This window comes from Rutidosis leptorrhynchoides, chromosome 6, assembly GCF_046630445.1.
Source record: "Rutidosis leptorrhynchoides isolate AG116_Rl617_1_P2 chromosome 6, CSIRO_AGI_Rlap_v1, whole genome shotgun sequence".
In the NCBI taxonomy this organism is placed as follows: Eukaryota; Viridiplantae; Streptophyta; class Magnoliopsida; order Asterales; family Asteraceae; genus Rutidosis; species Rutidosis leptorrhynchoides.
The window spans coordinates 220845497-220860128 of record NC_092338.1 but is presented as its reverse complement, the minus strand read 5'-3'; positions in this window follow the sequence as shown (position 1 = coordinate 220860128).

Sequence of the window (14632 nt, the reverse complement as noted above, 5' to 3'; positions counted from 1 at the left end):
AAGCTAGCAATTCGACAACTATGCAAACATTAAGCATAAACCAAGATCCGCAATTCACAAGAAGCTAGCATCGATAATAGCATATAGTTCACAATTTAATATGCTAAATACACATTCGCACAACCATGGTTAACTAATCGTACAAGGGAACGGTACTCGTAAAAGACCATCGGAGTTCATAACATCCATTAGTGTTACTTAATCACCGCGTAATCACTAATCCCCCGGGTGATGTCTTGAACAACGCGACTAACTCACCCCCATGATAATGTGGCGTCTTGAACACCGCGACGATTCCACGTGTCAATCAAAACAATGAGTGGTGCCTTGAACACCGCGGCATCCACTCCCATGATAATATGGTGTCTTAAACACCGCGACAATACCACATGTCAATCAAACAATGAGTAGTGTCTTGAACACCGCGACAATACTACTCGTTACTTAGAATGTGGTGTCTTGAACACCGAGACAATTCCACATTCATACCACACAAATAAATACATTATATACGTACACGCATAATTATTCCACTCACCTTGACACAAGGATGATGATTATGCACTTCCGAACTTCAAAGCAATGTACCTAATACATTAAGTACACTTTCAATACACAAACTAGTAGAACTAGCCACATTACTTACACTTGAGCATTTAATGACCCAATTTGCATTAAATAACTCCACTACACCAAAACCGCCCTTAATTGGCCAAGACACATGTTAAATCACTAAAACTAGCGATTTAAAGTCTACTAACTTAAACCAACACAAACTTAGGGTAATTCATACCCATTTCACCCAAAGTAGGTCAACATTACTAGTTTGACCCATTTCAACACTTAATACCTACAAATTTGGTCAACTTAACCCATTTACCATTCTTTCAACATTTAACAAGTCTTTTAGTGCTTAACAACACAATTAAAACTTACAAATCTCATTTCATTTGACCAAAACCCTAGATTGTAGCTATTAGGGTTTTCCTTTCATCAACATAACCCAAATCCACCCATATTACCCCAAATGGGTCTTACAAGTTCCAAATGAACCAAACCCTAGCACAAATTAATTAAAACTCAAAATATGGAGTTAAGACTTACCAACACTATCCTCTTGTAGCTAAGAACAAGGAGAACAACTTTAATTCTTGCTCCAAGGTTTGATTCACAAATCTCCACTCTCAAATCTCACTTTGAATTCAATTGGGTTTTATGTTTTGAGAGGAAATAGAGAAAGAAAATGGAAAAGAAATGAATAAGAATGGATAAGTGGTTGAGATTTAATGTCCCAATCAGATCTATACGCGAAAAGACGGAACTACCCTTGATTTAAAACTCAAAATATCAAGAAAATCATCAAAATCCCGTCCCCAGCCGCAAATTGCGCCTGCTGGCCGCAATTTACGCCCAGGCCGCAAAAACGGCCGCCCAAATGCGCCCATTTGGGTCCTGAATGTATTTTTGACCCCCAGTCAGCCGCAAATTGCGCCTGGCAGCCGCAATTTGCGTCTGGCACACTTTTTCCCGGTTTTTGAACTTGTTTTGGTCGTAACTTTTTGACCGTAACTCCGTTTTCGATGAATCAAATATCGTTGGAAACGTAATAACATTTCCTTTCTAATGGTAAGGTTTTAAAACATCAACTCAAACTTTATTTGGGGTCGAAAAGGTACGTACACACCTTGTAACTCAAACAACATTCAGTTTTCTTCGACATACGAACAAGTAACACGTGCATGCTTGGTACCCTTCATACACGCATCGTACAAACATCTTTATACAATTATACAACCAAGTATGAACATTCTAAAGATCAATTACGTACCTCGGACATGTATGAAGAAAAACGGGATGTTACAGCTGGTAAACTAGTAACTAGTGGGTCGCGTGTTGAGTGCATGTTACTGGGTAGGGGTGGGGTATTTTAATTTTTCTTTATTTTAATTTATTTTGTTTAATTAGTTATATTATTATTTTGTAATTATAAAAACAAATTAATTTAATAAAACACACTAAAATAAAAAATAATAATACGATTACATAAAGCCCTAAAATAAAAAATTACAATAATTAAAAAGACCTAACTTAATTTCTAAAAAGTCCTAAAATTTGAAAAATTCAATAATATAAATATTAAAACTACTCGTCGCCGTCCTCATCCGACAATCGAATTAAGTCGCCGTACTCTGCGAGCAATGTCTTCTTCATCTTCAAGCAACGTTTCTTTTTCTTCGGGTTCCTTATGTTTGAGATGTCCAAGGACGAAATTCATTTTGTGGTTTCGAGTGTGGCTTTCATACATTCCGCCTTGATGATTGTGTCCATTTGTTCAAGCTTTTTCTTTGCAACTTCGGTCTTGTACGCGTTAACTTGTTCACATAACTCCTCAAATTTTGAAGAGTTTGTTGAACGAGAGCTTTGCGATGCATCAGAAGATATGGAAGTCCTAGCCGCTTCTTTGCTCGATTCCTTCCAATGGGCCTTTCAATCGGATCATCACCTGAAACACATTATCAGGACGATCATCCGTGATATCAATTGTTTGGACCGTGTCTTCCTCATCCTCATCGCGCACACCTCTACATAAACAGCTCCACCAACCGCAGTAGGCGCAAGCCACTTCGGTTTGTCTTTCAAAAACTCCCATGCATCTTTAAACTCCCACGTTTTCATCTCCCATGAAGGGTCAAGTGGGGTAAGTCGTCCCCGATGACTCAATCTTATTTTAGTGTATTTACATGTTAAATTCGACGTTTAGTGTATTTATATGTTAAACTTCGACATTTTCCCCATTCTTTTGTTTTTTTTATAACATTTTGCATCCATTGAAAATAATTACTAAATCAACCACTGAAAGTAAGTATATATTTATATGGGTATGTGAGTACTTACATCTTTAGAAAACAAAAACAAAGATAGATCCACCATCAAAAATGATAAACTATTACTATAGGATCATGTTTAGTCCATTTTACCAATATGACGAGGACGCCATTGGCACTAAACTTGAGTCGCGTCTTTGATATAACTGTTGTGGCGGAGATTGAGATGGAAAGGTTACGGCTAGATTACTATTTTGTTTTTTTTATTACTTCGTATTAATTAATTGTATTATTGGTTAATATGTCATAAAAAAGTTGAAATTTTCATATCATCGTAAGCATTATTCTGGAGTTGAACAATTCAAGAATAATGATGTGGCAATGAACTAGCAATCAAAATTATTCAATTATGCATAATCGAATTATGCTATAATTTTCGAACTTCAATTGTTTTAAGAAGCTTCCCACTACGCGTGGCGAAGATGCCTTGACACGACCCCAAGTTTGGAACTCGTTGGTCGATCCGATATGTTTTGAATTACACAACGAGTTTCAAAATCGGGTTATTTGAAGAACCTACATTGGGCCTGGTGGAGATGTCTCGATGCGACTATGAGTTCGGAACTCTCTAGTCAATTCAAGATGCCCTGAATGCAACTACGAGTTCAAAAGTCTCAAGAAGTATATTGAATATAGTTTGACACGATATGTATGAATAAGTCAAATCAAACTCGGGAGTGATGATGTACTGTCAGTCTTTTCTTATTGTTTAGCAAATAACATCTCTTTCGTTTTATTTGACATTATACATTTTGTGTCCTTCTGTGAAAGCAATTCCAACTTACGACATATGAGCTCGAATTGATATTGAGCTCGAGATTATACACTCAGAGTCTCAGATAGTAACATTTTTGAATACGCGAAACTATCAACAGAATGAAGTTTTTGTAACTCTATCAATTGTATGCTTAATCACAATGTTAAAATTATCCCTATTCTATGTGGCCCTTTATCATTCGCCCACTTATATTTACTTAAATGAAATAATTCACCCCTAACTAAGTTGACAATTATTTGATTGAAATAACTGTCATATCTAATCAATAAATTCGAGGGTGTAGTCGCTTTCCTGTATAATATCAATTGAAGAATTCTCTATAGAACACCAATTACTCAAGAGAAAATCCATCCATTGAATTATTGATATTAACAATGGAATTGATTAACCCTACTGCATTATTGCTTCATTATCAAATTCTAATTTCAATTTGATTCTACAATCTAGTAAGTTCTCTTTAATGTTCTTGTGATTACGTGTGATTAATTTTGTATGTGATAATAAATTAATGAACACATAAAACATACTATATAGCAAAAGGCAAAATAATATGGTTACTTAACAAAGTCGAAATACACATAAAACATGTATAGCAATTGAAAAAATATTATGGATAACAAAGTCGAAATACACATAATAGTACATATATATCAACAGGCAAAATATTGTGATTACTTAACGAAATTGAAATACAATTACACAATCACAATAAAAAAGAAACAAACAAAACAATAAAATTATTATAATGGGTGAGTGTGTGAGAGAGAGAGTGTGAGGAGAGAGAAAACTGGGAGTGAGAGAGATAGAAGCGGAGCAAGTTCTGATCGGAATGGGTACAATGGAGGACTTCAAGATCGGCTACTGAGATTATTCGGCATTCATCTAACTTCGTTCATGTTTTTTAACTTTCCGGACAATTGGGGAATCACTGATTTGTGGCGAACCTTCAAACCATATGGGAATCTTAGAGACGTGTATGTGGTTGGCAAAAGATTGAAAAACGGCTGCAGGTTCGGGTTTGTCAGATTCGGCGACGTTCACCAATCTAAACAATTGCTAAACAGATTGGAAAAGATAAAGATTGAAGGGACACTGATTAAAATCTTTAGGGCAAGGGATCGAGATGAAAAGCTGAACCTAATATGAATGCTAGACGTCAAAACAATACTTACCTTCGACAATCGGTGGGTGAGTCCTATAGAGATGAAAGAAATTTTTGTGACGTTGCAAAGAATCACAATCAAGATCTAAGAGATAAACTAAACAGAAACAGGGATGAAGGTGAAGACCTTAGGGTAAAATTAATGAAAAGAAAAGAAGGTAACATGCTGTAAGACCCGAATAATAATTGTACAGTGGTGTAAATAGTGTACATTAAGTGTGGGCTGCAGTGTGTAATTAAACTGGGTCAGAAGCCGTTCAGATCACTAGTGCGCGTCGCGCACTATTAGTAATGCGCGTGGCGCACTACACCTGGGCCAGCTTTCTGCATTTTATTTAAAAGATAAATGAAAGGTATTGTGGTCTTTTCACATGAGGACGAGTTGGGGCTATAAAGGCCAGTTGTGTGGTGGTTGAAAACACATTCAACACTACACCAACCTTATCTTCAACCCCAAATCAAATTCTAGAGAGAGAAGTATTTTCTTGAGAGAGAAAGCTTGAATCAAGGAGGTAGAAGCTTGATCCGGGCTAAAGCTCAAGTATTAAAGTTGTGCATCTAGTCTCTAGCTACGTTTTGGTTGTAGTGGTATGTTCTAACTTTGATTTCCTTACTTTGATTTTGTGTAAGGGTTAGGGTTTGGGTAAATGAAGAACATAAAACCCATATTTGGTGACTTTGGGTGTTCTTGGGTAAGATTGAGTCATGAGGGCTCAAGAATGACTAACCTAGGGTTTCAAAATGATAAATGGGTTTATGAGTCATAATTGGTTAGTTAATTACTAGCACACCTAGTTATTAAAGTAAATGGGTGTTATTGGGTTAGTGGATAACCCAAAATGGGTGTGTTGGCTTTAAAATGGTCAAGTGTGTAATAATTGACCTAGTTGGGAAAGATGGTTATGAAATACCCTAATTGTGCTTTAGTAAGTGTTGTTGGACCTTAATCACTAGCTTTTAGTGGTTTACAATGGTCTTGACCTTAAATGGATGGTTTTGGTGTAAATGGGGCATTTAATGAAATTAAGTCATTAAGTGCACATAAGTAAATTGTTGGTATTAAGTCCAACAAGTTCGTGTGTTGATTGAGTACTTATTATATTAGGTACGTTGCCTTGAAGCTTGCGGAAGTATAAAACCGTCATCGAATCGTTAAGGTGAGTGGAATAATTATGCGTATATGTATATGGCGTATTTATTTGTGAATGTTATGGTACGAACCACGAGCCGGTAGTACCATACCATGTATGTGATGTATCATGATGTGAACCACGAGCCGGTAGCATCAAGTGTGAACCACGAGTCGGTAGCAGTATAAACAAGTGTGAACCACGAGCCGGTAGCACTATAAACAAAGTGTGAACCACGAGCCGGTAGTACTATAAAATAGTGAGACTCAAATGCGTATGGTGTGAACCACGAGCCGGTAGCACCATAGCGTTATGGTTAACCATATTATGTTGTTAGATATTGTTTAGCATGCTATATATATATTGTGTTGAGTATATGCTAATGTGATGTTGTGATAGTGTACGAGTTGTTAGCATTATGAGTAAGACGGCATGCTATTTGAGTTATATTCTCGTATGAGGTATTTGGTGGGTGCGAATGCAAATAGATGGGTTATATATGTGTATGTATAATTGTTGCACTCACTAAGCCTTGCTTACCCTCTCGTTGTTTATCTTTTTATAGGCTCCGGCGGAGACAAGGGTAAGGGCGTTCGTTTGGACTAGAGATCCCGCTTTGTTTGATAGGGGACGCTTTTGGGGTGATAGCTTTTGGAGTTTGACCGAGAATTGTATAACAACCCTCATATTTCCATACCTGAATTGACTAATTTGACTATAGTGTTGTTATCCATACGTAATATATAATTAAATTTGACATTGATCAAATATTTATTTTTAGTCGACACTTTTTGTTAACTAAAGTCTACACTAATTATATAAAATAACTTTAGTTAATATTAATATTAATGCGTATTATATTTAAAACTATATGAAACATAATTATTAATTAAATGATAAGTTATTTTAATCATTATATATATATTTTTAGCTTATAAAAAAAAGAGATTTTTTTATAAATTAAATAATGAGCCCATGAATTTTGACTAAATATTTTCAAAAACAAAAACTTATTAAAAACATTTTTAACATGTTTTTATTTTTTGTCAAAATTGGCACCTTTATTTTATTTATATTTTTTCTTTTCACCAACCATTTTTTTCTATAAATACCACTTCCATTTCATAAAAACTTGTATCAAATCTTTGGAAAAACTCTCTCACAAACTTGGGAAAGTACTTGAGATATTTTCTATATTTTTATCGAATTGCTTTTATTTTTTTGTATATTCTTTAAAAATTCGAATTTAATATATATAAATTATTTTTACATGTTATAATTAGTATTATAAGTATTATGATTTATAAAAATAATTTTGATAATTTATGGAATATTATTTATAATTAAATACGAATTATGTAGTATTTAAACATAAAAACAATATAAAATTCATAATAAAATATTAAACAGTAATAAAAATAATTATAATTTTTTTTGATTATTATACTTTTATAAACAAGCATAAATTATAAAAATTAAATAAATGGGATGATTAGTATTTAAAAAGAATTTACTTTTGCATTATTCTAAATCGAGAGAAATAATAAAGAAAATACAAAATAAATACAAACGTGTATTAAATATTTTTATAAAATTTTCATATGATTAGTAACATCACTAGATACTTTAAAAAAATATAAAAATTAATTTTAAATTATTTTTCCTATTTATTTAATTATAGGCCGATTACAATGGTTAAATAATTAGAAAACATTAAATAAATAATATTTTGATATAAAATTTGATTTAATAATTTTTATAACATTTTTACATAATATAGAACCTGTAAAAAATATAAAATTATTTATTTAGGTCGATTAATATTTATTACCTAATTAAATTTGATTAATATAAACCGAGTATATATATAAAGAAAAGTGGGAAATAAATACAAAAACTTGATAAAATTATTTTTATAAAATATCCTACTGAATTGTATAATTAACTAAGTTTATAAAAATTATAAATATAATATTTAATGAATTAATATTCGAATTAACATATATTAGTATGATTTTCGATTAACATAAGTATATTACATATACTAAATTAATATTATTATTATAACTTACGGTTAATAACTAAGTATACTATATAATAAAGTATAATGCTTATAATGTAAGTTAATAACAATACATTATTAATAAACACTTATTTTATAACTATACTAATTTAATAATAATAACTTATAGTATATAATATAAGATAACCAAATTGTTAATACATTAATAAATATAATATAACATATATAATAACATATAAACCTAAAGTGAAGGTTAATCAGAGATAATGTACAATACATGTGAACTTCATCGCTACTCACGGTCATAAGTGAATGATGTCTAGGTTGCCATTTATGGGTAAGCTTGTGGATCTCGAATGTCATGACTTAGATTCTGGTCAAGAGTCCTGGGCCCCCGGTTACATCTGGTCATTCCTGACTTATTTGATAGCAACGAAGTTTGAGTAAAGTTATACAACGCCTTGCTAAAGATTAACCCGAACTTTCTAAAATTGGAAAATTACTATAAGTGGAAACTTTCCATAAATAGTAACCTTCCGAAAATGGAAATTCTTTAGTGAACCATTACTATCAATATAGTACTATATACTATTGTCTGTTAGACAATGTCTGATCATACGTTCTATCTCTAGGTTGAGATCTCGGTCACGTCCTTCCGTTCAATTCTTTCGTGGAATACTCTTTTGTGCTACTAAGGTGAACTTCATAGCCCCACTTTTTACTGTTTCATAACTGCTTTTATAACTTTTGGGGTGAGACACATGCTTGCTTTATAACTATTTTACGCTTAGACACAAGTACTAAATTGTTAACTATGCTGTCTTGCTTTGATTCATGCTAAATCCCTACCATAATATCGTTAATTGCTACGTATAAATGCAAACTTAATTATTGTGAGTAGGCCTATTGAGAGTAACGTCTCTAACCATTCGACTTTTGGTCTTTGGTTACATAATAATGATTCCACGACACTGACAGTACAAGGTGTCATAGGGTAAACTTGTTTAGTAGCGATATTACAAAATGCAGCAACACTTTTAGATTGATATTTCTATATCAATCAACTTTAAACTAAATCTTGTGATCTAAAACTTTAGATATTATTTATAAAACTGTGAATTTCACTCAACCTTTTTGGTTGACACTTTAAGCATGTTTTGTCTCAGGTGATGATTGAGCTAGCTGTTTGCAACTTTGTAATGATAGATTTGATGCTTGCATGGAGTCCACATCGCATATTATATTTTAGTTCATAAATATTTATTTTACGTTTTAATAATAATGTAAACATGTATTACTGCTTCCGCTGTTTTATTAACAAAGGTTTTATTTAAAAAGTCTCATATAGAGTCGTTCTCGTTTATACAACTGTGTTATGATATGATTGGTCACAATTACCCCTGGTCCATTTTGGGGGGTGTGACAGATTGGTATCAGAGCAGGCTGTTGTAAAGAACCAGGATTGCATTTTAAGTGTGCCTTATACAATTAGGTACCTTAGCAATGTAGGACTACAACTTCCTTTGACTATAGTGCCTTTAATTGTTGCCTTTAACTGTTAAATGCTACACTATACTTTAGAAATTTTACTTATCTTAGAATGCCGAGCCAATCTAAGAACTCTGCTCATTCTCCTAAGTACTATTCAATTTCGCCACCACATTTAAATGCGACACCGTTCTCGACATTCCTATGTCATCTATCATGGTTTTGTGTATTACATATGTATTACATGAAATATTATCCATGATTTTTGAAACTCCAATATTTGTTACTATTCATACTCAAACGTAAATAACCTCCTTGTTATACCACATACCTATATGCTTTATGCCTTTATGCATCGGTTTGCGAACTGGAAAATGTCATTGAGTTATCGAGAATCTCAAAGATATTATAATGTCATCACTACTCATATTCGTTACTTTTAAATCTTTGTTTTCTCATTATTTTTGATCATTGAATTTTCTTGACGGATGGCGTCTACGAAACTCTAGAATGGAAGGGTTTGGATTACCAATTTAAAGGATCCTATAGCTCAAGCCCTAGACCTGAATAGGCCATTACGAATTGAAAGTCTTTAATCATTATCTGATTACATACTTATCAGTTTTAATCTAGATACGTTATACTGCAATTATTGCATAAATGGAGTATAGACAAATCATATCTTATCATATCTATCCCAATAGACTTTGTCTAACACTCTTCCTAAATTTCCTCCGTAAATTACGGAAATCTTTTTCTATATATACGTATTCAAGGAGACGAATATATCATTCAATATTCAACATCCATTTCATATCAAACCTTATTCCAAACACATAATATGGATTTCTCACCCGATTCCTCAAGTTCCTCTAGCTCCGAAGATAGCGTGATGGGAGCACACCCACCGATCAATTACCGAGATTTCTTCAGAAAATGGAGATGGGTTCGCGAAATACTCACCCTATGGAGAAATGAAGAAGGTACTCCTTATTACGAGCCAAACTTACCACCAAACGTCGGAGTACTCGATCCGCTTACCGGCGAACCTGTTCGCAATACCACTTTCACTCTTTTCGCAAGGATTTTCCGCTTCGAAGGTCGACTCGATGTAGCCCAAGACAGTATTCGTCCTCTACTCCCGAATTCTAACCAGATAGGGTTATTAGAAGAAGTTAGAAGACTTCGAACTAAATATCAAGAATTGACAATGTAACGACCCTGGATTTTCCAACGTTTATTTATTAGTAATTATTATTATTAATACGTGTGATTTAAACGAATGTATGTTATTACATTTACTTGTTGCCATGATTTCCCGTACTTGATTCTTTAATGCCCGAAACGTCTTTGTGACACCCGGAACTTACACGAATAATATTTTCACATGTTATTTACATTCATGACTAGTTTTAGTAATCATTTTGACTAACTATGGTGATTAGTTAGTTACTTGGGCTTTAATTGGATTTATTTGTTAAATACTTGAACTTGGGCTTGACAAAGCTAATGGACTCATGAATAAGGCTTATAAGCCCACCCTACATATTAAATGGACTTAATTTAGCCCATCACACTTGTAAGTAATACTTTCAAACATAAAATAGTTAGTTTAAGACACTTGGAATAATTAACTAGGTGGAAGACAAGTTACTTACAAGCATGCTAGTCATCTTTCCCCCATATATTCCCCTTTTCCCATTCCACACAAACACCACACCCCATGCAAGAATCTAGCATGTTGACCACCCCATTGGAGGGCCATATGGCAGTGACCTTGGTGGGTATGGGGGGAGAATTCAAAGTTTTTTTTGACTACATATTACTAGCCTTCACTCCACTCTTACACACACTCTTACTTGCTCTCATTTTTCTCACATTCTTCTCTCTACTTGGTAAGTAACAAGATTTATTTTCTCTTCTTTCTCTTCATCTAAAACCGCCACCATCATCATTCTTTTACTTGGTTGTGTTGTTGTTTAATTACTTGTTCTTGTTGTTGATTACCTTCTTGAAGTTGTTTGTTGTTTTAAAGAATCAAACTCCCTAGTTTGTTCTTCATATTATCTTGTTATTCAAGAACAAGCAAGAACCTAAACTCTCTAGTTTATGGTTCTACAATTGATGTTTTAAAGGTTTAAAGTTCATAAGCTCTAAAAATCATACATGCATTCATGTTTGTAAACTTGAAGTTTACTTTCTTAAGAATCAAAGCCTTGGCTTGAATCTTTAAAGTATGAATAACCATGAACTTATTACTTGTAAATTTAGTTTACTTCTTCGTTTCATACACTTTTAATTTCATGATTCTTGTTATAATGGTCAAAGTGTTACTAGTTAACCTTGACCTCATTTATCTTGAACTAAAGTTAAAAGTTCAAGAACATGCAAATGAAACTTTTAATTATAACTTTGTACACATATGTTTGATCTAAATTTTGGGTATTGGATCTTCAAGATCAAACTAACCACTTATTATTTTCAAGTTTGTGGTACAATATCACCTTTCTAATTCATGCATGTGTTGAATCTATGATCTTGATGCAACTTTGGTTCATCAGACTTCATACAACTCTTAAGTGAGTTGTGCTTCGTATCATAGACTTACACTAGTGTTATGATGGCCAAATCTTGGTTAAGACGATGCAAACATATCAATGAGTTGTACACTTGAAGCTATATGCATCAAGGATGAGAACCATGATGAACATCAAGCACCAAGACCACCGGAACTCACTTAAACTTACTGTTCTGTCCAAACCCTACTGACCTGCTGTTTCTGTAACAGACCAGTAGACCTGGGCTACTGAGACCATGATTTTTAGATAGAAATTTTCGAGTAGATAACTTTTCATATAAGACTCGTCTTAATCCGAGTTACGGTTTAGAATCTACGGCCCTCCGAGCGTCACTATGTCCATTTACTTTTCTGTTTTCTGTTTACAGTTTCTATTTTTCTGGTTTCTGTAACATACCAGTACACCTGGGCTACTGTAACCTTTACTTTCAGATAGCTCAGTTCGTGTAGATAACTTTTCATATAAGACTTGTCTTCATCCGAGTTACGGTTTAGTATTTATGGCCCTCCGATCGTCACTAGGTCCTTTTAACGTTGTGCAGAAATTTCAGACCTACTCGCACTTAAACCGTCACCACGGTCAAACGAAGACGAGTTTGCTTCTGGAATTTTTACCACACTTAAGGGGCTCATAGACGGAGCCATGGCCACTGGTCTCACCTTAATTCAGTGAGGGTAGATGCCGTGGTGACTGACTGAAATCAGCCTTTGTTTTAAAATACATTCATAAACGAAACTCACTTTACGCCTTTTGTTAAATGATGAATGATGATGACCCTTAAGACCTTAATTACATACTTTTAAAACTATTCGTACGATTTACTGACTTAGTACTATTTGACTTAGGTTGAGGACCTTCGGACCGATTACTTGCACACCTTTTCCGAACCGACTTTACGACTACATTATCATTGTGAGTTATAGCATTCCCTTTTTACTTTAACTTATTTTGGGAACTGAGAATACATGCGGATTTTATGTTTTACATACTAGGCACGAGTACTTAAACTTATATATGTGTGGGTTATACAACGGCAGAAACATTCCCTTTAGCTCGGTAACGTTTAGTCATTGGTTTTTGAACCGGTGAACGCGAATCTTAGATATGGATCCATAGGGTTTGATATCCCCACTCGGGCTAGTCGCGCTAGCATTTAACGAGTGATTAATACTTCGTAATCATACGCACTTGCCAAGTGTACTTTCAGGGGGTATAAACGTTAAGTTAGTTACCAAGTGCCCACGGTTAAGCATATACTTTTACATACTTTTGAAACGCTCGTTGTAGCACTGAAATCTCGTGGCCTACTTACATTACTGTTATACTTAAACTATAGCTCACCAACCGTTGTGTTGACATTTTAAGCATGTTTTTCTCAGGTGCGTAAGGTTTACTTCCGCTGTGTACTTGTTGTGCTGTAGACACCCGCTGCTTAGAGTTGACAACGCATGAACTACTTTATTTTGCATTCAAACTTTCGTACTTTTGAACTATGACTTGTAACGACTGTTGTGGTCACATACACTTATTATTTGCTTCTACTTAGTGAATCATGCTTTTGGAATGTAAAACATTCGATGTTGGTTTAGACATCACTTTATTAATGAATGCAGACTCTTTTTGAAAACGCATATAGTACTTAACCTTGTAATGATCCTGTTGTTGATGATTCGTAGACGATGATTTTGTACGGGGCATCACATTTGGTATCAGAGCATTGGTTGTAGGGAATTAGGATGCATTAGTGAGTCTAAGACCGACACGAGTAGGATTCACTAATAGGACTAATCTACAACTTGCTAGTTTACTTGTTTCCACTGAACTTACTGCATGCTGCTGCTTACTTTTTCTGCTATATGCTGTATGCTACTACATGATATCACTACTGCATGATGCTACTTGCTTTTGATTGCATGCTACTTTCATACGAATTGCTGTTATTGCCATGCTAGTTACTGTTATACATGATTTAAACTGTTGGCCTAATACGTGCTTGCTTTATGACTTACTGACATGGAAAATTTATTTTTCCTTGTTCAGATGTCGGATGTACCACCTGCTAGCGTTTCGGGCAGTACAGACTCAGACCCTGTCGCCCTACCTACTGCTACACCTGCTGCTGCTACTGCCGATACACTGGCCCCGATACCCACTAGTGATCCCGACGCTTCTACTTCCGGAGCTGGAACTAGTGCACCTGCCTCAGTGTCTGCTCCCGGACCCTCGAGGTCACAGCCCCGCATTGGTGGTATTGAGATCCCCGCGGATTTCGGGGAAGGGCCGTTTCGTAACCACATGCGCACGCCTTGCCGACGCACTCCCGACGGACGTTTAGTCGTGATTCCGCCAGGAAGACACAGACAGATGTTGGCCTCCTTCGGACGCTTCGGATTACCAGCTCAGCCACCAGTATCACCACCACACAATTCGGATGACTCATCATCCGCCGATTCTTCATCATTAGACGACTCCAGCGATGATGAGGATCCTGCTGATAGACCTATTCAGGCACCCTCTAGCCCGCTGAAGAAGCGGTACCGTTTCAACGGCACCATCATTCCAGGGGTGAATGGAGGTCGCGCTTTTA